Below are 19,951 nucleotides of genomic sequence, written 5' to 3'. Positions count from 1 at the left end.
CGGGATTCCCAAAAAAATGTCAGCCTCTACTCTGCCAGCTGTGGTTCCACATGGCGTGTGTGGACGCAGACACTGTCCCTGACGGAGAGTGGCTGTGTCACAAGTGTGGTGTCACTATGTAAATAGATGTAAATAGATATAGATAGATAAACAGAGAGAATAGATAGATAGATAATGTTAGATATAGACATTATATAGGGTGACCATACGTCCTGTTTAACCAGGACATATCTGGCCATGATTTCGAGATCGCCCAAAATGCCCGGGATTCGGCTTTTGCTTTCTACAGTCACCATTCATTATGTTTACATTATTACGTTATTTGACACTGACACGTACGTGCCAGCTTTGCAGGTCATGCATTCTGATTCACTCGGATCCCGATCGAGACGAAAACACATGAATTTTCTTAGCAATGCTAGAACGCACATCAACCGATCACTTGTTTAGTGTTCATGTAAACACTACATTCAGATTAACCAATCGGAAGTAATTCAGTACTACTGAATCAAAAGGTGTACATGTAAACAAAATGAATGGCGACGAGAAAGCAAAAGCCGAATCGCGGATATTTTGGGCGATCTCGAAATCCCGGCCGGACATGACCTGGAATATGGTCACCCTACATTATATATCCCTCTGATGGTCCTCGGTCATTTCTGACCGAATAATTTTCTGTTTTGAAATTTTAAAAATCACAGCTTCATCGGAAGGCTATGAAACTTGGTGACTTTTCTGGGATTAGGTATGTGAATACAAAAAAAAATTGAGGTCATGATCCGAGCATGCTAAGTGGTCGTAAAAAAAAATAGTCACACTCGTGGTCTTCGGTCAAAAATGACCGACCCATAGGAAATGAATGGGAAATTTACAAAAACACAAAAATTCTCTGAATTTTTGTCTGTACAATCTACAAATCAGCCACGATTCTAAAAAAAAGTACACCGCAGTAAAGGGGTGACACTCTACAACATCAAGAGTGCAAAAAATTCACACCCACACACACACTTTTATACACATACACACCAATAAATTCAGATTACAAAAATCTGTTTTGAATATTTAAAAATCACAGCTTCATCGGAATATTACGAAACTTGGTGACTTTTCTGGCATTAGGTATGTGAACACACAAAAAAATTGAGTTCATGATCCGAGGATGCTAAGTGGTCGTAAAAAAATTTGTCACGATTTTGGTCTTCGGTCAAAAATGACCCCCATAGGAAATGAATGGGAAATTGACAAAAACACAAAAATTCACAAAAAATTTTTTCACAAAATTTTTTAAGTGCACAGCAGTAAAGGGGTGACACTCTAAACCATCAAGAGTGTGATATTGACACATCCACTCACACACACACACACACACACACACAAATATATGAACCGCTGTGTCTGTCATTTTTGCTGGAGCTCTGTTTCAAGAACAGAAGAAGAAAAAAAATATATTGTCACGTGGTGATATGTTCCTGAAGGCCATGTGTCATTTGATTGTTACACTGTACATAAATGAGTCTCTCTACCCATTTTCCCCAAATCTCTCGGACAAGTGCCAGCTTTTCATTTTGCTTTCTTGCAGCTCTTGTTCTCGTCATCAAATCTCAATCCTTGACAGTTGGTGGAATATTTTTTTTCAGATTCACACACACGCACACGCGCACACACACACACACACACACACACACACATATGTGAAATAAAATGAATAAATAAAAAATTACATATCCAGAGTGCAAAAGACACACAATTTCTTTCCCCCTCTCTCTCTCTTGCATTATGCACCCACAGACACACAAACAACCACACACACAGAGCAAGATCATTGGCTGACAGTTCAAAGGTTGCTGGCCAGATCAAAGGCTGAGATTCTGCAGTAGCAACTTTCAGTCCAATCCCAGTGTTTGTAAACAAAAACAAAAACCTGATTGGTTGTGTGTGGGTAGAGATGTTGCTACTTCGAGCCCTGTCATTTCAGTCAGTGAAAAAATGGCAAGAAAGTACACTGCAGAAGAGACTCTTGAGTACCTGATTAGGTCGAGTGATGAAGAAAATGCTTTCTCAGACGAGCCAGTAGATGATACCTCTGGAGAAGAGGACTGTGTGGAGATTGAACCAGATCTGGATTCAGAGGAGGAAGATTTGAATGAGGAACAGCCTGTTACATTCACATCAAGGAATAAGGAAGTACAATGGAGCTCATCTCCTCCTGCACAAATAAGTCAAGGAAGAGCACGGGCAGAGGAGGTCCTGAGACAAACCCCTGGACCAACCAGGTATGCTTGTTCACTGGTGGAGGACATTAGGTCAGCCTTTGAATTGTATTTTACCAAGTCCATTCGGAAGATTCTGCTACAAATGACAAATTTAGAGGGACGAAGAATCTACAAAAATGAGTGGAAAGATGTTGTGATGGAGGAAATTGATGCATTTTTGGGCCTCCTCATTCTTGCTGGTGTCTGTAAATCTAACAACGAGTCAACAAGTAGCATGTGGGACATTGAGATGGGGAGGGCAATTTTTCGGGCCACCATGCCATTGAAGAGGTTTACCAAACTGTCAAGAATTCTCAGATTTGATGATAAATCAACAAGACAGGCAAGAAGACAAAATGACAAGCTGGCACCGATACGAGAGGTGTGGCAAAAATGGGTTGAGAGACTGCCTATGATGTTTAATCCGGATGTCAGTGTAACAGTCGATGAATGTCTGATTCCGTTCAGGGGGCGGTGCCCTTTCAGGCAATACATACCCAAAAAGCCGGCAAAATACGGCATCAAGGTCTGGGCTGCCTGTGATGCCCAAACAAGTTACTGCTTCAATTTGCAAGTATACACAGGAAAAGAGGAAGGTGCACCGCCTGAAAGAAACCAGGGGAAAAGAGTTGTCCTGGACATGACACATGGCCTGAAAGGACATATTGTCACCTGTGACAATTTTTTTACATCCTATGATCTTGGGACAGAGCTGCTCCAGAGAAAAATCAGAATGTTGGGAACAGTGCGCCGGAACAAGGCAGAACTTCCAGTCGCATTGACCAATACAAGAGGCAGGGCTAAACATTCCTCGTTGTTTGCGTTCACTGAGACGCATACCATTGCCTCGTACTGTCCAAAAAAGAACAAGAATGTTCTACTCATGAGTACGGTCCACAATGATGCAAAAATCAGTGAACGAGAGGACAGAAAGCCAGAAATAATTTTGGATTATAATAAATCCAAAAGTGGGGTGGACTCTCTTGACAAGGTATTTGCCAATTTGTATTTATTATTATTATTATTATAATTATATTATATATTATTATTAGATTATGATTATTATGATTGTAATTGGTAACTTCTATTCTAAGCTAAATAGCACATAATGTGAATTGAACTGTCACTTTATGACAGCAGATATACTAAATTTGTGTGTTTGTGTGTGTGTGTGCAATATTCCAGAATGTCGCAACATATTCATGCAGAAGAAAGACATATCGCTGGCCGATGGCAGTCTTTTATAACATGGTGGATGTGTCTGCATACAACGCCTTAATTCTATGGAAAGCGATCAACCCCACTTGGCAACAGAGGGCCTATGGATCCAAAAGGAGGTTTTTTCTGGAGGAGCTATGGAGAGCACTTGTGTCCCCCTACGCAAAAACCAGGCAGTGTGTCCCACGGACAGTAAGCTCTCAGCTTTTCCTCTGGAAACTGAAGGGAGAGGATGAAGATGCTGATCCCTCCACAGCAGGCCCCTCAACTGCTCTCCCCTCCTCGGCAGGCCCTTCAACTGCTTGCCCCTCCTCGGCAGGCCCCTCAACTGCTTGCCCCTCCTCGGCAGGCCCCTCAACTGCTCTCCCCTCCTCGGCAGGCCCTTCAACTGCTCGCCCCTCCTCGGCAGGCCCTTCAACGGCAGACCCCATCACTGCCAAGAGGAAGAGGTGCCAAGATTGCCTGCCAAGGGATGTTAAAACCATCTCTGTTTGCCTTAGATGCAAACATCCAATTTGCAAAAGACACAGCTTTCAAGTTTGCCGCTGTTGCTTCAGCACTATATAAGTTATATATAGCATATATAGTATATAATTATAAATAGTTTAAATGTAGCATAGTATAAATATTGTATATAGTTAGTAGTATAGTATAGTTTTTCTTATTTCATTCACTGTTGTTCATTATTGCTGTTTTCTTTATAACTGTTCAGTTTCGTTATATATGGTTCAATGACTTACTTACAAAATAGATATGTTCATTATCTTTATAATATATAACATAAATATAAATGTTCATTATCTTTATAATATATAGCATAAATATAAATATTGTATATAGTTAGTGTAGTAGTTTCTCTTTTTTCATCTTTCTGTAGCTTGTTATTGTTTCCTTTTTTACTGTTCACTGTTTTGTTACGGTTCAGTGACACAAAAATACATGTTCATTAAATATTATTCTACATAAAGTGTTATAATTGAATGAATTGCATTTTTGATACAAATTCTGGGGGGGAAAAGGGTATAAAATGTGCTTATAGCAACACAAGCTTCTCTTTCTAATCCAATGTTTGGCTGTAATTATAATGCAAAAACTAACACTTTTTTATCACTATTTCTAAAAAAAAAAAATCTAAAACTTAATAAGAAATCGTTTTTGAGATTGTTTTAAATATATATTCAAATCCACAAAAAAAAAAAAAAGTAAATGTGTTCATAAACAGCTGGGGAATTCACATGCCTCTCCATAGAGAGCTGTACATGGCATCTAGTGGTTACACCATGGTTCTACGCTTTTTCTCTATACTGTAACCAGATGGTGCTAATTTTCTTCAAAAAAAATGTTTTTTTCTGAAGGCCTAGACTCTATATTAAACTAAAATACTGCATTAATAATTTTTTTTAAATAAAAAAATATATTTTTTTTTTCAATGGCAAAAATAGACCATAAATATTGCATAAATATTAATAAATTCAATCAAATTGTCTCAAAATACTAAATTAGAAAGAATAAATATTATAGAACAAAAATAAATTGCATTGGTTTTTACTGGGATGGAGGAAGTTTCATTTTTAGGTGTCCGGTCATTTATGACCGGGAAGGCCCCCAGTGTGACTGCTAAACGAAGACCATCAGAGGGATATATATATAGAAGTCATCAATATTATAAATAGTTTCAGATAAAATGTAATGTAAAAAATAGAGAAAAAAGTTTATACACACATTATTATTATTAACGTTATCCATCATCATAATCATCATCATTCATTCACACAACACTATAATTTCTATATGTACATAACAGTCATATATAAATTGTTATTGTTAAAATTAAGTTATGTGTTAATGGGTTAATTAAATGTTATTTGTGTTTTTTAACGTTAATGATAAATTTTGTGGGGAAATTAGTTCTCTTTTGTAATAATTAATAGCGTTCAATAATTCACCAAATTGGCAGAATTGTGTTTATTTACGGTAAATGAATCCTCCACATGGCTTTACATGAGCAGTATTTCTAGCTATAACAATATACTAAGATGATTTAAAATTCTTAAATATAACGTTAACGTTAGAATATAATGTTATCGACGTTAGTTTTCAGTTGCACCATTTTGGACTGCCATGTGCTTCACATGAGCAATCGTCGATTAAAAGAGTGTATAGACGCTTATAAATAATAAATATACAACATATGAAGATTAATATCATTATTTTACCAACTTATAGTTGTTCAAATGTATGTGTTTTATATTAGAAATGACTCCTCCTTACCTGTCCAAAACACAGTGAGTAGAAATTTTCATCCGTCCGGGACACCGTGAGTCCTCACAGTAATCCGGACACTGCGTCTCCCGGCAGTTTTTTCAAGATTTCTCCAAAATGATTAGTCCAAAATGTGTCAATCAAACTTTGAAACGTGTGGAAGGCATGTCTCCAGAGCTAGACGAGCCAATCAGGTTTATCTTTCTGCGGATTGATATCTTACGGGACTTTTTACTGTGCAAAGTGTCCGGAATACAGTGAGTTTACGTTAAATAATAGAAATAATAATAGAAAATTATAGTAATACAAGTAGATAATATACAATACATATATACATATATTATTTAATACAATATAAATAGAATCATGTATTACCCAGGAGGAAGGGTTTTAAGAGAGTTCAAGTAAGCTATAAAGGGATGCCATTTACTGAAGAAATTTCTTTTCCGAGAACTTCTTACTTTTTCCAAAAAAAATGGTATCCACTAGCCATTGGGAGGTTGTTGGAGGCTTATTAGATTTACAGTGGAGCAGAATACGGCGCCTAGCTAACAAGGAGATAAAAGATAGAACATCCAGTTGTTTGGAATTAAACTGAGACTGGATTTTTGGTACCCCAAAGATTGCAATGGTGGGGCAAACATCAATTCAAATTTTTAACACTTTAGACATGGTTGTAAAATAACTGACCCAAAAATTTTGCAACATATGACAAGTGAAAAACATGTGACTCAAATTCCACAAAGGTGCATGACATCTGTCACATGTGTCTTCAACATTAGGAAATATTTCAGATAACCTGGCCTTGGAAAAGTGAATTCTATATAGTACTTTAAATTGAATGAGGCCAAGACGTGCACAAATTGTACTAGCGCGCACCCACCAGTCCTCTTCAAAACTTTCTCCCAACTCCCCCTCCCACGCTCTTTTAATTCTGTCAGTAGAACAGTCACTTAAACCTAGAAGACAACCATAAATCATTGCACCTGGCTGAAGAGTTGTTGGAATGTCCAGAACTGGAGTAACACCACTAAGCAAGTAAAACAATCCAGAATAATAATTATTTTTTTTAATTTATTTTTTTATGTTTAATTTATTCTTGGATTAATTTCACTCAACAGCCATATTCAGTTCATTTTTTTTTTTTTTTTTGAGTTCGGCCGTCTTTTAGAACTAAACTGTTCCAGGACTATCACCGCTAAGCAAGTGAAACAATACAGAATGATCATTTGCTTTTGTTTTGGTTTTATGTTAAATTTATTGTTGGATTAATATCACTCTACAGCAAAATTCGGTAAATGTTTTTGTTTTCTGAGTTCAGCTGTCTTTTCAACCTAAATGGTGGTCATGTGGTCCACTACACTGGACATGCTTTAAAATTAAAAATAAAAGTAAAATTTTAAAACTCTAAATTGTAAAAAAAAAAAAAATTAACCCAAATCAAACAAAAAACAATTCATGACACTCTTTTTCCTTGGGTCTCAGGAGGATATGAAGAATGCTGAGGAGACACAAAAATGCTCCAATTCGTTAATACATATCGTTTCTTACCTACACTTTGCAAACAACAAACGACATCCATCTCATTTAAATATGAGCAGGAAACCAGTTCATAAACACCAGTGATGCGCGGGTCAATGTATAAACAACCCGGACCCGACCGACGTTTTCAACTAACCCGCCCGCAACTCGGACCGCAAAAAAAAAGAAAGAAAATATTGTACCCGACCCGCATTTTTTAAAAGTAGGCTAGTAAATGCATAGTAAGAAATACACATGACAAAGCCAGCACTTTGGTCATTATCTTTCATTATTTCGGCAACTTTGCTCTTTCTGTTTGTGTATTTGCGGAGCTTCCACTCCCCAGTCTTCACCTTTTCTCTTGCCGCCTCCATCTCTACCTGCAGACTGAGCTCGTGCGTCATCTTCGCGCCAGTTATTCAGCAAATAAAGTGTAGGCCTATGTATTTCATAGAAAATTGCATGTGAGCGGAGTGGAGCGGGAGCAAGCGGGCGGATCTTGGACAGAACGCAGAGCGGCATTTTTAAAAGGATGGAGCGTCGCCCTATTTCCCGCTCCAATTTCGCTCCGCGCACACCAAGATTCTGAAGCATGCTCAGTCAAGCCTGACTCAGTCTACTGTTGATGACTGCAAGATGGATTCTATTTTCAGTCAAAACTCGGCTCAATAATGGAGTTCAAAAAGTAGGCTACTTCAAAAAGGAAAATAAGAAGTCATACAGGTGTAAAACTAACTATTATGTGGTAGAAGAAAACGACATCGTTTCAGTCAGTAGGCCTAAAGATTAATTTTGGAATCTAAAAAGACACATCTCTCGAAAACATGCAGTGTGATATCTGAACACGCTGGGAAGAAAGCAAAAGGTTAGCAAATTGAATACGGTAACTTAAAGTGTAGCCTAAATTAAATACAGCGTAAAATGCAAACAATTGATACAAGCCCATTTAAATTTTAATCCTGCGCGCTGCGCACAAGTTCAGTTATAAGAATGTTGTCCTAATAGTTAATTTAGCCTAGGCCTACTTTTAAAACGTTTATGTATATTTATTTTATATTTTTGTTTATATAAATTTTATTTATATTATTAGGCCCATTTATTCGTTTTATTTTACAGCAGTTTGTGTGTACAATGGATATAAGCCCATTTACATTTTAATCGTGCGCGTTGCACAAAAGTTAACTTATCAAAATTCTGGCCTAATAGTAAATTTACTTTAAAAATTTTTATGTAGGCTATATTTTTGTTTATATAATTGTTATTCATATTATTAGGCCCATTTATTCGTTTAATTTTACAGGACTTTGTGTAGGCTATATTCCTTCTTACATAGGCCTAATTTGTCATTTGAAATAAAACATTTCTATTTGAAAAATGTTGTTGTTGCTCATTAGTTCTTTAGGAGGTAAGGCTGTGGTCTAAGCTACAGTGATATAGGCTACATGTAGATTTTTTTTCCCCTTTTTGGAGCGAGCGGGGGGCGATTTGAGTGGAGCGCGGATCAAACTGCGTTGAGCGCTGATCGAGCGATAATGAGCGGAGCGGCCTGATGTAGCTTTGAGCGGGGGAGCGGAGGGGTGGACAGTTCCGTGAGCGATGAGCGAAGATTCTCACCTCTCCACTCCGCTTATGCTCTCTATACTACTATATAAATTACAAAGGTTTAATTGGCATCTTTATTTCAAACGACCCGACCGACCGCGACCCGAATATCATTAAAAATATTTTGGGATGACTCGTAACCGCGGGTGACCGCAGGCACCCGCTCATTTCGGATCAACCCGCGCATCACTGATAAACACCTATAGGGATTCAATATAAACACTCTTGAAGCTCTGCCGCACAACAGCAAATATACAAACTGAACCTCCTAACCGTCAACACAGGAATAAAGCCTGTGCTGCGTCATTTAATATATCCTGAGGGAACAAAATATTTTTTGACCAAATTATCCAGGTTCTGCCAGAAACATTACAGAAGACATTGGCAGACTGTCACTGAACTTCTGACAAGTTTTCTCACTCAACTCACTGATTATCGGTGTTGCTTCAGACCAGTTTCCCTCCGGAAAGATCAAAAAGTGTTTTAAAAAATGTAAAGAACAAAAAAAGGGACCAGTTTACTGACGTTTGCAAAAAAAAAAAAAGAAGTTATTTTTTAGGTTGCCATCAAATTTGTTGAGGCACTGGCGTGGGAAAGCATTGGTGAGTTAACCAGATGAAATTCTCTATTTAAGAACTTGTTTATTAAATTCTGTATGTAGACAGTATGAGATAAAACTGAATTACACAAAGTTTACATAAACATAAATCCTCCCATTCAGATAGAAATCGTCTGTGCTCATCTTCATATTTCTAGAGGTTATAGAGGTGCTGTTAACTAGATTAATATATTTTTAAAAATCAAATTAGGTTCAGAAAATACATTTAAATTCATTCCTTTTTAATTTAAAATTACATTTAAGAAACTTTAAACATGAACTGTGATTGTTGACAGCATGACAGCGCTGATCTACAATGAGGACAGTGCAAACTAACCTTGTGCCATAGATTTATATTCTGGTTTTACAGGTCACCTGACTGAAGGAGAAATAAAACAGATTATTCTGCAGCTCGTTGTTGCATTACATCACTGCCACATTTGTGGTGTTCATCTTTATTGGACGAATTTCAAAAACATTCTCATAAACCCAGACATCCTGCAGGTAAGGCCTCGATCTTCTTGACAAACTGAAGACGGGCACTTCATGGAAAACGTTAGAGAACATTTTAGATCATCCATGGTTTACAAAAAAAGAAAGAAACCGAGATTATTATTATTATTTCAATTCAGGCCTTTTCAATCAATCAAAAAGACCTCTTTTCAATGTAAAGCAGAACCTTAATGCCATGCTCTCTTTATTTGGCAGGTAGTGACGACACTGGACCTCCACCGTCTCCCAAGACCTTTGTGTGTATGTGTGTGTGTGTCTACTCTAGGGCTGTAACGATATGCAATATGAAACCGAAATCGCGACACTCAGATCCACGAACCTGTGTCGCGATGTGAGAAGGCAGAATCGCGACACACCCACCCCTTCCAACTCCCAGAGTTATTTTTCCCGTCCAGATCCAATGCTACCACATCTTTAAATTACTATTATTTGAAGTTAACATTATAAAATATGTAGACCTACACCACAAAACTAGTTAAGGATAAATTCTTTAAAATTGGGCAATTCCAGCATTATGGACGTGACATTTGTAGTCAAAACTTGAAATATAAATTCTCAGAAAATGCATTTTAATACCAATATATTGAAACTTCTGTTTATATATCCATACTCCCTTAATAAAGGAGTCCAGACATTAGAAAAATATTAGTCATGCATTTTATATTTAATATGAGGGAAATACACGTGTTACAGACGTGACACAAAAAATATTGGTTAGTAATTCTGTGAATAGGCTACGTGCACAAGCGTCGTGACGAACTTCCGCAATTGTCAGAAGTCGGCATATCAGTTTCCGGTTTACGACTGTCTTCATCGGCATCCGCTATAAACAAACAAGATGAGTGCTGCTGTTGTACGAAAAAAAGAGATAAAATGTGCGTGACACATCTAAGTTTCTAAGAACTGTAGGTGGATCTAACGCCCGTTTCACACATACTTCGTGTGCAGTGTGTGTGCGGCACAGGAACTATAGTGCTTTCACATATGATGCGTTTGCAGTAAATAACTGATTCACGGCTGTACCACAAACACTTACTTACTATTTTTATTTAAAATCCAGAAGTTATGCTGCAACTTTTATTTAAAAAAAAGTTTTGTCAGCATTGTGATTCTCTTTGTACACATATACACTCTTTAATGGACGCATGCACGTTTAAACATAATTTAAACAACGTAGGGCTATTATTCATGCATTACTTATACTTATATTAGGTTGCTCAAGCAAGTGGTCAAATATTTAACTGTAAATTGACAAAAACAGCTGACTTTCATGCCTTTTCTTTTCTTTTGCATTTGAATTTTAATAAAATAAATCGTGCGTAGAACTTGTTTTTCCACCTCCACGAATGAGACGAGTGTTGTTCATCATGTCGCCTTAACTGTCACCTGCCCGTATACGGGCAACCTAAATTTACTTCACTATATTACTATTAAATCCTAATCTAGTCATGACAAACTATGTATCGTTGGAAAGGTCTAAAACTCCTTAATAGATATTTCAGCATTGTTTTTTGTTACAATTTATGCCGGAACAGTAATAGATGAATTTATGACAAGAGCGCACCTCAAAAAATCTACATCATAACAGGCGTTTCTGGCGTTTGTCACAAAAAGTCGACGCACACACTTTTAATAATTGAAACTTTGATTTTCATGCTAAAAGTTCATAATAAAACATTGAATCTAGTATTTGTCAATAAAACAAAATTATAAAATAAAATTATCTTCTAAAAAGTATAATATACATATTATCCTCTAAAATATAATATTATCTTTTTTATTACATCACATATTTTAGTAGTTATCATAAATTAGGTATCATTTGAAAGCTTACGATCTCAGAATTCATCCTGTGAAAACTGTTTTGAAATTGGACTGTGTTACCATAGAAACGGTACTCTATTATTTGATCAGGCTCCTCCCCTTTTGGGCGTTGTCATGTTTCATAATTTATGATCAAAATATTTTCTAATCTTGACAAAACACATTGTCAGAAAGGTCTGAGTCTCAAGGTTGCATATTTTGTGACAGAAGTGATATTTGGACAGAAATTTATTAATTTGTTATGGTAGAATGCATACAGTTAAATTCAATGGAATTCAATGACACCCGGTTGCTTTTTTTGGTAATACACCTAAACAAAATTTCATGGGAAATTCAATTTTTGTGATATTAACTTCAAATTTGGAACACAACTTGGTTAGATATATGGCTTTGATTTTATAGTAATTTTTTTGTAAAATATATATTTTATATAAAAGAAAAATATTAAATAAATGATATTTGATTTAATGTAAATTTAAACTTCCATAACTTTTTCATACTTTAATTTTCTGAGGTGCTTTCACCTCAGTAATAATCTGAATTTTTTTTCCCTTTAAAACAAGACCAAACTTGGGTCTATACTCCAAAGCATTCTTGAATTACAACCATTTAAGCTTGTATAGTGCATTTTAATGTCCATTCTCAAAAAGGGGGGGTGACAGCTAAGGGGTTATGTAAATTGTAGTTTTCCTTGCTTTACCCAGGTCTTCTAAAAGTAAAAAGATTATTGTGAAAAATAGTAGTATATAAGTAAATGCATTTATGGTGAGATTACTACATTTTATGGTGAAATAACTACATTTTCAGGCCAATCTTTGTTAATTTTGACCACGAAACATGCGCTGTCACTTTAATTCAGTGTTTGCAGCACAGCAGAATAGACTCGGTGCGGAAACGATCGCTGCACTGCTGTATATGCACCGCAACTGGAACGGATCAACGGACCGCATCCGTGTGCAGTGTGAAAGCTCTGACCTGTTAACATGGGTACGTAAGGAGCACTGCTGTGTGCCACTTTGCTCTGCTTCAAGTTGCTAACAGCCATTTGAGCTTCAATTTCGCTGCACGAAATAGACATTTTGGGCGACGTGCAAGTAAAAGCGGAAGTTTGTTACTACGCTTGTGCACAGAGGCAATTACACTGCGCAAACCAAAATCAATACTACCCACCGGATGAAGAAGGGTTGACTCTCCACAGAACATAAAATATTTATTTTATTTTATTTTTCGTGTTCGCATTTATGAGGAAAAAACAATGTTCAATGAAAAAACTCATGAGCACTGAGCAGATGCCAACTATTTCAATGAAGCACAGTGGCTCTGACTCAACAGTAGAGAAAGACATCAAAACTGCTATTGCACATGACTTCGAGGACAGACACCCTGATACGGATTGGGCACTAATTCAGTTTCTTCATATGAGCACTGCACTTGACCCCCGTTTCAAATCTCTACCTTTCCTTGATGAGACCACCCATGACACAATCTTCAAGAGTCTTCACAGACTGTTCAGGTATTTGATTGTTTTAATAAAGTGCTGTGTAAGTCAGTTAGACCTATTTAATTAAATTCAGTATTTAAATAAATATAGTCAGATAAAAAATGCTTAACTTTATTAAACTAGCTTTATTTGTGTAATTGTCCTGGATTTCATATTCCTCCAGCAGCAGTGACTGTCCTCCTCCAGCCAAAAGAGCACCAATGGCTGAACTGTTTGGAGACTTCTTTCCAATGGAACAGGCGTCGTCATCCAAGCCTTTTTCTGACATGATGGATAAGGAGGTGCAGCGTTACAGAGCAGTGCAGAGCCTCTCAGTGGAGTCATATCCACTTGTGTGGTGGAAGGACAACCAGAACCAGTTCCCCCATTTTGCCAAGTTGGCTAAAAGTTACCTTGGAATCCCAGCCACATCTGTCCCCAGTGAGAGAGTGTTTTCCACTGCAGGGGGCATTGTCACAACACAGAGAGCAAGCCTCTCACCAGACAATGTGGACATGATGGTGTTTCTGAAGAAGAATTTTCAACTCCCTTAAATCAACTTTACAACGAGTTTGGTTTTCTTAAGAGAAAGAAGTTGTTAATTTGTTTAATGTTTACTTGCTTGATTTGTGGTTTACAGCACAGACAGTGAGCCTCAGTTACCTCAGTGTGAAACAGCAGCCATTTAATTTAGTTTAGTTTTGTTTGTTTTTCAACAGTATTTTGTTACAAAGAAAACAGGAGTGTCTCCTTATACTGTTTAAATTACAAAAATAAGGTGCTGCTCCTCTTCTGATAAGAATAGACTTAACTTTATCATTGGAAGTGTTTTTCCATAAAGCAGGGTCGGTAATTGTGTTGGACCATGAATTGGGATCCTTGTCCTCCTCACCCCACAAATGGTGTTCGGCCTGCTCCACCTGTGGGTCTGAAGGCTATAGTAAAGTAATAGTAAAATAAAATACAAGACAAAAAAAATTGGCTACTGAAGTAAAATTTAAAGGCGACTGCAAGCCAAAGACGGGCCGGCAGGGATCTAGTCATCGAAATATTCCCTATGTTAAAATGTCGGATATTCCGTTTTAAGTTCTTAAATTAAGGAAAGAATATTAAAAATAGTTAACAGTGCACCAGGTTTTTCCAGTTACTAGCTGTGAGCGACCTTTATCAATCTCTTGAAGAGCCGATATACACAGAGACCATCAGTGAAGTTCGAGAAATCTTAGAAGAAATGTGTTCTAAGAAAATAATTAATGGGGCACAGAAAGAATACCTTGCAGGTGACGGGCCACCCAGGCCCAGAAGATTTTATTTATTGCCCAAAATTCATAAAGAACCCAAGAGCTGTAGCATTCCCTTTCAAGTGCCTCCAGGAAGACCTATAATTTCTGATTGTAATAGTGAAACTTACAACATTGCAGAATACTTAGAACACTTTCTTAACCCTCTCTCTATCAGACACCCCAGCTATCTAAAAGATTTCATCTAAAAAATTGGCAGATAAAAAATTCCTTCAAGCGCCCTTCTCTTCACAATTGATATCGATAGTTTATATACAAACATTGAGATGTTGAGAAGGAGGGAGGTCGAGGCCCGCCCAGGTTGGCCGGGTCACCAGTAGACTCCTGTCTGCTCTCCGCTCCCCCGAGAATGGAGCGTACGAGGAGGAGTTGGAGGAAGGCGAGCCCTGTGCTGGGCCCTCTGGGGAACCGGCCGAAGAAGGAACTGTTAAAAAATTCATGAGTAAATTTCCTGATTCTAAGAGACCTGATGACTATATTTTAAAACTGCTTGAGATAAATTTGACTAAAAATGATTTTAAATTCGACTCCAAATTTTATTTACAAATAAAAGGTACAAGCCATGGGCAAAAAATTCGCACCCTCATACGCTAACGTATTCATGGCAGATTGGGAAGAGTCAGCCTTAGCTTCAGCAGAGAAAAGGCCATTTGCTTATTATAGATTTCTTGATGATATTTGGGGTGTCTGGACTCACTCTATTGAAGATTTTATCACTTTTACAGAACACTTGAATGCGCTCCAAGCCTCAATAAAAAATAAAATTAACAGTTCATGAATCTGAGGTTAATTTCCTGGATGTCGTGTTATATAAGGGTCCCAATTTCCTCTCTTCAGGAAAATTGGATTTCAGAGTTTATTTTAAAGAAACAGACACACATTCACTCTTACATAAGCACAGTTTTCACCCTAAACATAATTTCAGGGGGATTGTGAAGTCACAATTACTCAGGTTTAAACGCATTTGCACTAAACAGAAATTTTTCTTTACAGCAACGAACACTCCTTTTAAAGCTTTGAGACAACGTGGATACTTGCGCTCATTCCTGAGAAAATCACTCAAAACCTTTGACGAACAAATTTAAGGCCCCTGTGACCTTTCTATAAAAATCCCACTCGCCCATTAAATGAATGCATTTGCCATAGTGGTTACGTGGACACCGCTTCGAAAGGGCCGATCGACTAGGGGGCGCCATTTACCGTCTCGTCACGGCCCCTGTAGCTGGCCTTAAAGTTTGGTGGACCTACAACCTCGTTCAGGGTTCAAAAAGTCAAAAAAAGACACTGCACGTCCATCAACAAAGGGCCCCTGGAGATGGCCCCTGTACATAAACGCAGGATCGTGGTACCTTGAGATTTTGACCATCCAGGGGGCCCCAATGCACGGCCCCGAAGCGTGAAAATCTAGGGCCTTCCTGAAAAAACGCCCCTCCCCTGCAGCCACCAAACTCAGTCCACTTTCGCATCCCCCTGACCTGAAAGTGAGCTCAAAATGTTGCCTTCGCTCAAGAACCCGGCGCTTTTGATATGTCGCTCAGGGTGGGCTCAGGGGTGACCGTGCCGAATTCGGGGTCCCTGGGACCTTTCTATTAAAATCCTACTCACCCATTAAATGAATGCATTTGCCGTAGTGGTTTCAGACACCGATTCGAATGGGCTGATTGACTAGGGGGCGCCTTTTTCCATCTCGTCACGGCCCCCTGGAGCGGGAGGAAAAATTTGGTGGACCTACGACCTCGTTCAGGGGTCGAAAGGTCAAAAAAGCTACTGCATGTCCGTAAAAGCACTACGCCAACAAACGGCCCGTGGGCCGGCCCCCGTTCTTAGACGCAGGGTCGTGGTACCTTGAGATTTGAAATTGACCCTCTAGGGGCCCCTGATGCACGGCCACGAAGTGTGAAAATCTAGGGCCTTCTTGAAAAAACGCCATCAAACTCAGTCCACTTTCGCATCCCCTCGAGCTGAACGCGGACCTCAAAAGGCTATAAATGATTCCTGCACGGGTCAAGCTTTGTCATTATCACTCATATTCCACAACACATTAAAAATGGCACTTAAAATTGACATTGCAGAGCTGCGAAACAACTTGACCATCCCTCTGGAGGAGGAGGTGCCGGAGGAGGAGGTGCAGGGCTGCAACAACCCCATCTGCACTCTAAAAACTCCTGGGTTATTTCTTCAACCCATTTTCTGGGTTATTTGTGTTGGGTTAAAATTGTGGGTTATTTTTTCAGAGAGTAACCATTTTATGGGTTATAGGGCTAATATTTTGACCCAATTCATGGGTTGTTTGGGTTTCTGGGTTATTTTTCAAAGAATAACCCATGTTCTGGGTTATAGGGTTGTCTTTCTCTCTCTCTCGCCCGCCCGCCCGCAGTTGTTCTGGAATTTTCTCACAACAATCGTTTGAAATAACCGTCGCTACGTGCTCGATCCGTTTTGGCCTGTGCTTCATCGGTGCAACTTCATCTATATTCAAGGTAAGAGAGTATTTTCAGTGTTGATGTAATGTAAACTTTTCTGTGTCCATGTCCCTGCTGCTAGTTTAGCACCATTTGCTAAAAAAATATATACGTTGCTACGTTGAGACTAGTGTTAGCCGTGGTAATTCTGTGGTTGGCATGTAGCCGCGGCTATCACGACAACATCTAGGACAACTCGAGGTAACGTTATCGCACACTGGACGCGATTTTGAACACGGTCCTGAGCCGTTGCTGGGTGCCGCGGACAGACGCCGGATGGCGCCGCCGGTGTGTGTACACTCAGAGAATAATGTGTTCGAATTTTAAAGACGCGGCGCTGAGCTTCGCGTCCGGTGTGCGAGCCCCTTGAGAGAGTGCACGTCCGGTGAGCGATACCTCGAGTTGTCCTAGACGCGACGCGGCAACACAATAGCAGCTAGTTGAGTTATGTTTACCAGCTGTGCCGTGCCTATCATATTATACAGTGCTCTACTGGCTGAAGTAGTGAGAGTTAAAGAAGCGGGTCAAGTCTTCAAATTGTTGCTAACCTCTATATTGCTATGTTTTCTCCAGGTCATTTTGAATGGACAGTTTCTGATAAGCTAACTGAGTGGCAGCTGTCTGAGCTGACAGAGAATTTTAGAGGTGAGCATTTTACTCTTATTGCCCTTATATCATCTCTCTATACCTACTTATTTATTTTTTTTATAAGACTTAAATGTGTCAGTGCAAGATTTTGTGAAAGTCACAACTTCTTCGACAGTGGGGTATGCACAACCCTAAAAGATTATTGTGCCTTGTCTTTAAGCTGTTATGCATAAGAATGGGCAAGATATTCACCTTTGCATTAATGTCATTACACTTTTTAATGAAAGAAAAGATGTCATTCACACAAAATGGGTAACGTTAATGCTGCAAAAGAACCACATTAGTTAACTAGCAATTTAGGCCACAAAAAAAAAAAAAAAAAAAGGCACTGCATTCCCTTAAAAGTGATTATTTGTTAGCTTGATAATTAAAGAGTGTCTGGTGAGAGGTTCTGTAATGATTCCTGTCTTGTGTTTCCCTCGTCTTGTGTGGACTTTAGTTATGTCCTGTTCTGTGTCATGTTTTGTAGTCCTTTGTAGTTTTTCTAGTTTATTAGTATCCCCAGGTGTTTCTAATTAGCCACACCCCCTTGTTATCTTGTTTAGCTTGTTGGTCCCTGTGTATTTATAGCCCTTGTGTTTCACTTGTTACTTTGTCAGTTGTTGTACATGTAAGGGTTGCTTCTAGTCTTGTCATGCTCGTGGTTTTGGTTTCTTTATCCCTGAAGTTCTTTATTATTTGTTCTATGTCTATTTCATTAAAACCTTGCGTTTAGATCCTCGCTTCCGCCTGCTTTCTCCGGCACGTTACAGGTTCACAATTGTCTCAACTTATTAACAATACTCACGTTGTCTTGTTTTCTGTCTTTCAGATGAAGACATATATGAGGAGGCATTTCTTCTCTTTGATGAGGACACTATCAAAAATCTTGTCCCCAAAGTTGGCCCCAGGCTTAAATTCCTGAGGCTCTTCTGAGAATTGTTGTTTATTTTTCTATTTTTTATTTCTAATATTGTTATTACAGTGTGACCTAAAATAAATATGAAAATAAACATGTCCAAGTGTGTGTTTTTTACATTTACATTTATGCATTTGGCAGACGCTTTTATCCAAAGTGACTTACATTGCATTCAAGGTACACATTTTACATTTTGTCAGTTCTTGCTTTCCCTGGGAATCGAACCCATGACCTTGGCGTTGCTAGCGCCAATGCTCTACTGTTTGAGCTACAGGAAATTTTTCTTATAGATTTTAATTGAATGCAATAAAAATGTAAAAGTGCTTGAAGTGTGTAATATAATGTAAAACAAAGTTTTATTTTCTGAAATAAGGCATACTGGGATAGTGACCCAAGTTAGGTTATTTTTGACCCAACTCCTGGGTTAAAAAAGGATCAACTAATTTTTGGGTTATTTCTAGCCAGATGTTGTTGTTTTTTAAACCCAACATTTGGGTCAGGTATTTAACCCAGAATTTGGGTCAAAAAGCATAACCCATAAATTAGTTGGTCCCTTTTTTAACCCAGGAGTTGGGTCAAAAATAACCCATTATGGGTTATTTTTGACCCAGGAGTTTTTAGAGTGTGCCTGAAGGTCAAGGACGAGGTGGCTGATCTCAACAGGCAGGTGGCTACTCTGAGCCGGGCCCTGAGAAGCGTGAGCCGCCGCTTCAGCCTGTTGAGGAGGAGGTCGAGGCCCCACCCAGGTTGCCCGGGTCACCAGTAGACTCCTGTCTGCTCTCCGCTCCCCCGAGAACGGAGCGTACGAGGAGGAGTTGGAGGAAGGCGAGCCCTGTGCCAGGCCCTCTGGAGAACCGGCCGAAGAAGGGACTCTCTTTTATTCCTACTCCGCATGGTTTTAAGGCACAGAGAATAGAGCTATTGAAAGATCTTTCAAGTGTATCATCGCAGAATTAAGCTACAAACATTCTTTGAAGAAAATAAAAACTCAAAAAAGAAACTTCCATTTACTCATGCCTCAGACTCTTCCTAAAGAAATATCAAACATCATTAGAGCAGATCTGTATGCCTATAAACACATTAATTGGGGCCTTTTTACAAAAAGTTTATTTAACAAAGAGAGAAATGGAAGCACTATTGGTGTTACAAAAAAAAAGATAGTCATAAAACCAGCGGATGAGGGAAACTCGACGGTGTTTCTAGACAGAGAACAATATATTTACGAGGCTAAAAGACAACTAGCTGTAAGCGACCATTATCGATCTCTTGAAGAGCCGATATACACAGAGACCATCACTGAAGTTCGAGAAATAAGAATACCTTGCAGGTGACGGCCCACCCAGGCCCAGAAGATTTTATTTATTGCCCAAAA

The 19,951-nt window shown here is 38.6% G+C and overlaps 1 long non-coding RNA gene across 1 annotated transcript; it reads left to right on the top strand.

Annotated features, from left to right (window-relative positions):
* The first annotated feature begins 17,476 nt into the window (after window positions 1–17,476).
* Window positions 17,477–18,677, top strand: LOC309497303. Its single transcript, XR_014205478.1, has 2 exons — window positions 17,477–17,678; window positions 18,493–18,677. It is a non-coding gene; the product is annotated as an uncharacterized lncRNA (long non-coding RNA).
* Window positions 18,678–19,951: the final 1,274 nt, after the last annotated feature.

This window comes from Leuciscus leuciscus (assembly GCF_965113295.1).
Source record: "Leuciscus leuciscus genome assembly, chromosome: 4".
NCBI classification, from domain to species: Eukaryota; Metazoa; Chordata; class Actinopteri; order Cypriniformes; family Leuciscidae; genus Leuciscus; species Leuciscus leuciscus.
The sequence above is the reverse complement of the archived record's forward strand: the minus strand, read 5'-3'. Positions and strand labels throughout refer to the sequence as shown.